Source organism: Lactuca saligna, chromosome 2 (assembly GCF_052625555.1).
Source record: "Lactuca saligna cultivar CGN05327 chromosome 2, ASM5262555v1, whole genome shotgun sequence".
Lineage (NCBI taxonomy): Eukaryota > Viridiplantae > Streptophyta > Magnoliopsida > Asterales > Asteraceae > Lactuca > Lactuca saligna.
The window spans coordinates 83,304,662-83,310,661 of record NC_136418.1 but is presented as its reverse complement, the minus strand read 5'-3'; positions in this window follow the sequence as shown (position 1 = coordinate 83,310,661).

Here is a 6,000-nt window from a genome sequence, read left to right as displayed (position 1 = left end):
GTAGTGTCCAGCCTCACCGCATCCATAACATGCCTAGCCTACATCGAATCCTTGGACTTGGGTGATCGGTTGCGCTGGTGCCGTATAGAAACGGGCAGTGTGCCCCTTCTTGTTGCAGTTGTTGCAGTGCATCTCCCGACAATTTCCGTTGAAATTGCATTTGTTGCATTTCGGCAGATTTCCGACATATGGCTTTGCTGGTGTAATGGTAATTGGTGCAGCAGTGGGGGCAGTAGCGGCATGGATTGCCACAATCTGTTGTTTCTTGGAAGGTTTCTATGAAGGTTGACTCTTCCTTTTGTTACAGAACCTCTTCTTGTTGTTGTTGTTGTTGTTGCTTCCTCTGGGTTGTTCCGGTGCGGTAGTTGCGAAGTCTTGGCAGACCCCATGGTCTACGAGAGCTTGTGCCAACTGTTTGGCGCTATCGAAGGTGATTGGTTTGGAAGCTAGAACACTTCCTCGAATCTGGGGTGACAGTCCCCAGATGTACCTTTCAATCTTCTTGCTCTCTAGAGCAACTATTCCTGGGCAAAGGATTGCCAAATCACTGAACCTGTTGGTATAGGTCGTGATATCTGAGCCTACCATGGTAAGGCCCCAAAGTTCCTGTTCGAGCTTTTGTAATTCGCCCTGTGGACAGTACTCTTGCAGTAATATTTGTTTTAGGTTCTCCCAACCCATAGAGTTAGCAACTACTAGCGTTAGTGACTTAACATGGTCATTCCACCATGTCAGAGCTCTCTCAGAGAAAGTACAGGCAACGAACTTCACTTTGTTCCCTTCCGAACAAGAACAAATTTCGAAAACCGCTTCAGTTTTCTCTATCCACTGTGATAGAGCCATTATTCCTCCGACCCCATTAAAAGTAATGTGTTTGCTATTCATGAAATCTTTGTATGTACAATCCCCTGCGCGACCTTGATGTTGGCCATTTGTAGAACTATTTACTCCCCCACCAGAACCATTGTTACTCATTTGGGCCATTGCCACTGTTACTGCAGCCGTTACAGCAGCTATCAATGCGGCATTTTCCGTCGTGGGAGGGGGTGGTGGTGGAGGTGGTGCGTTGTTGACACGGCGTGTAGATCTACGGGGCAACATTGTGCTGATAAAGAAATAGAATGAAGAACATAAGTTTTTAGTGTGTTAATAAATTTGTCATTTTTATCAATTTATACATTCGACTGACCTACCCATGGTTTAGAGTTTGACTCGTAATAAAAGTTTGCATAGTGTTAGATAAACTTATGAATCTGAGTGGTAGTCAAAGAATTTACACACAACAGAATTTCTTCATATATATTAAACACATGTCGAGTTACATTTGGAGTTAGGAAAATTTTCGACCCTTCTAAGGATCTCCGATACAGAAGTTAAAGAAAAGTAAGACTTTTAGCCGAGTTCTTATTCTATAACAAAGTTTTGGGATTTAGGAAGCACTACTTGCGACGTGGGTTGCGCTTAGAGCTTGACTCCGTGTCTGATTGCTTTGCTTCCATAAGACGCCTATCGAAGGCGACTTGCTGTTCCCTCATCTCTGAGAGGGCTGCAATCATTTGTGCTTGGAATGCATCGGCGCAGAGTTGGGTGTCATCCTGCAACCTATCCATTCGAAAGATGTCGGAAGTGTGAACTTGTACTTCCACGTTGACTTCGCAAAGTCGGTTTGCTTGGACCCCGGATTGATAGGACTGGTTGGCTAGTTTTCCCACCATGACCGGGAGTGCTCGGTCAGCTGAACCTCCATCCCTGATGTCGTAGAAGTCCCTACACATACCGTAGGGAGGACATATCCCTTGTTGTTGGCTCCAATGGTGGAGGTGACTTCCCCAAATGGGAGTCGGTCCCTGAAAGTTCCTCCTAATAGCGGGAGCTTAAGCGGCTGGAGGGTCGACTACTTCTGGTTCTGAGTCCGTCCCATAGTCATCCCCTTCCTCCAACTCGATAGGTTCTTCATCCTCTTCAGGATCCTCCTCTACCCATACTCCATTTCCCTGATTCGGGTAGTAGGGGTCCCCTGGTGGGTGGAATCCAACCATTTGACTATACGAGAATAGGGTTATAAGAATTGAACAAAATTTGAAAACATATAACACCACACATGTCGATTCAACTATTACATGCACCAAATACTCTTATAGTATTTAAATTTGTATGTTTGATACTAGTGTTTATTTTGGTAAGTTTTAACTTGTTGCTCACTACGACCATTCCTCGACATACGTTAGTCAAATCTCGGATAAATATAGTTAATTAGGCTATATTCATCCCAAATTCGATTACATATATCGAGGACTAATCGTAGTGTCCAACTTGTCTTAATACTTCTTGTATAGTTCTAACCATGAAAATATATTGTTGTATGCATGTATTTGTACTTTTACGACCAAAAGTAATCTAAATTAAATGAAATGGGGTTTTAGGTGTAAAAACGTTTTGTCAGAGACCTTGAGTCACTATGCATTTATAGTTTGTATATCTTATGTGGTTTGATATACTTAGTTCACTATAAACAATACTCTGATACCAATCTGTCACACCCCCAAACCAGAACAACGGAATCGTTCGAGGGCGGATGACTTCATGTAGTATCACAACAATTGAATACATAGTAAAGAAAGCAATACAACCATCACATATATAATTTAAAAGTTTACATTGTTGAAAGGTACTTGTTTCAAAAAAAAATTACAATATGATGTTTAAAATGAAATTAAACTAACGCCGCAGCGTCCCTTCTTCAAAAGCTGCAGTTTACCTATATTATTGAATCCCTGAGAAATACAAGTGGTTTTGAAAGAGTAGGTCAGCATTTAAGCTGGTGAGTTCATAAGTATTTAGTGAAAATGTTTATATGAAATAGAATGAAAATGGTTTGTACATGTTAAATTGTGACAACTGTCAAATTTCGGTCACGTCAAAGTCAACTAAAGTCAACAAGTCAAACCGTTTGACTCAATTTGCCCTTGGGTACTAGAATTTACATTATGAAACTTCTACATAACTCTCTATTCTAATGAGGAATCATAAAGCAAAAAGTGCGAACACCTAGATCTCCTTAACCTAAAATTGTGGTACGTGGCGAGCCAAACCGATAAAACAATGTTGCATACTCATCGGGAGTGTGTAAGATCCTTAAACAAGGCTTAACGGGGTTTACGAACCATGCATTGCGATGCCGGACACTCACAATTGTCACACATGGAACCTCTCTCAATCGTTTTCACTCTATCTCTCTCTATGTCAAATCTCTCCCAAATCTCTCCAAGTATGTGAAATCTCTCTCAAATATCTCTCTGTATGAGAAATCTCTCCAAGAATGTCAAATCTCTCCAAGTATGCAAAAACTCTCGCAAATATCTCTGTGTATGAGAAATCTCTCCAAGAATGTCAAATCTCTCCCAAATCTCTCCAAGTGTGAGAAATCTCTCTCAAAAGTTTCCCGTAACTTTTTGGAATCATTCGGGTCATTCCGACCCTTAACCGGGTCAAAAACGGCTTAAAACGGGGTAAAAACGAGAAAAATGGACCTTAGGAACCGAAACCCTTCTCAAGGAGCCGAAGCTCCTTAAGGCCGAAAGTACCCTGGATGAACCGAGCCTCTGTTGGACGAAACCGGAGGACCGAATCACTGTAGCGAAGACCGAGTCTCGGTCTCTTTCTCTATCGCTTCTCGCTCTGTCGCTTCGCCTCTCTGTCGCTTCCTCTCCTCTCTGTCGCTTCTTCACTCTCTGTCTCTACCCGCCTCTCGGTCTCTGTCTCTACCCACCTCTCGATCTCTGCTCTCTCTTCCCTCCTCTCGGTCTCTGCTCCTTCTCTCCTCTCTGTCTCTTCGCTCCTCTCTGTTCTCTCCTCCCCCCCTCTCGGTTCCTGCCCTCTCTCTTCTCCCCTCTCGGTTCCTGCTCTCTCTCTTCTCCCCTCTCGGTTCCTGCTCTCTCTCTTCTCCCCTCTCGGTTTCTACCCTCCCTCCTCTCGGTTTCAGCATCAGAAGGCCGAACCTTGGCCAGATTTCGGAAATTTGTCACTTTTAGCCCCTTTTTGATATTTTTAACATTTTAAGCCCGTTTTTCGTGATTTTAAAGCGGGATTTTCTCTAGAAATTATATTTTAACATAATAAACTCTAAATATTCATAATTTAAACATATTTTGATGAAAATCATTATCTAAATAATAAAAATCAAATGGGTGAATTATTAAAGGTGGAGTGTTGACTTTGCCTTATCCAATGTCACAAGCAACCACCCCACACCCACTCTTTGACTAACCACACCTCCCCACCTTACCTAGGTCACTTCAATGTCCCTTGCACTCATTTTCCACCCATTCCCACGTTTTTAGAGCTGGAACAAACATCCCCTCTCCTCATTTTCTCTCATTTCACTAAGTATCAAACACCACTATTCTCTCAAACTCTTTCTCCACCAAACTCGATATTCAAGGCTGATTATCAAGTGCTCTTCCACATTTGGTAAGCATAGTCCATTCTCCTTGTGATTATCTCACTTATTTCCACACAAATCAAAGATATCTTACACAAACTCCATCATATTTGTGTTAGATCTTCAAATCTTCAAGCAATCTTCCTAAGTGTTCTTGAGTTGAACACCCCTTCTCTCCATCATCCATCCACTGAAATCACTCAAGGTGAGTTCATAACCCTACATTTTCATGTTTTCTCAAGTTTTCAGGGGGGGAATACAAGTTAAAACACTAAGAACATAACTAAATTTTTCTAACAGCCTTCATCAGAAAAGTTCAACTCCATTCACGGACTGTTTTGGGCATCTTAAACATTTTTGTTTTCAAAACTGTACAAGGTGCAAATAGTTCAAGTTCTTAGCTTTAAAATGGCTACTTGCACATCTCCATACGATTTTTCTACAATTTATGGTGATTTTTACAAAACTGCCTATCATTTCAAACAACAATCCGGACCAGTCTGTGATTTTGGACTTATTCACCCAAGTTGGAAGTCTTTAAAAATCCTGATAAAAATTATGAGTAAACTAGACACAGTTTTTGAACTCTCAGAATTTACGGATCTAGTTTTCGACTTCGTATGAATTTTCTATGATTTTTTCCAAAACAGTGCAGAATGGCTAAAGTTAGCCAACAACATGTAAATATCATAACACTTTGTATTATGTTGAGCAAAGTGTATAATCATAAGTTCTAATTATTGAATGTGTTTCTTTGTTAGTTTATCATCATGAACTGAAACTAAGTCATTCATAATAAATATTATTCATTCATTTTAGAACACGTATATTAAACTATAAAAAGTATTGTTTGGTAAATTCATAACACTAATACATTTCTATAAAAGAGTTCATACATATTACATACATTTTAGATAAACTATAATAGGTATAGTTTATGATACATCACTAAACACACTCGTACAGAAAGGGTACATTCATACAGAAAAGATTTATATTCACACACATTTCACGTAAACTTGTTAACCTATATTGTGAGACTCTCTCTCTCTCTCTCCCCGTACGTCCGAGTGCGGGATATAATTCCTGGTAGTTATAATCAGAATCTCCTTAAGGGAGAACGTGATACTTGTATATAGATATATATTGGGTTTGACACCCCACACCTTGCTACTAGCTACAGTGGGACCTGCAGGTCTACGGGTGACAAATGTCATTTCAGTATTCGCGACGCCTGAGAACGTCGTGGCAGGTTCACATAGTCATAGTATGATTATAGCGACTCACATAGGGAGATAACAATCCATAAGTTTACGGGATTTTATTTTTAAAACCTAAATGAGTTTTATGTCGATTTAAAATCACTTTTTACCTCTATGTGTACAGATATTACTGTACACTTTTGGTTTTGGTAGTTACGACTACACCTCATTTGAAACCACATTCATACCTTTAAGTATGGTCAATACTTGTTATTACTCGGTCCTCTAATTTAGGACTACATATATATAAAGTATTAACAAACATGAGAACATACAGAAATTTCATTTAATTCAAAC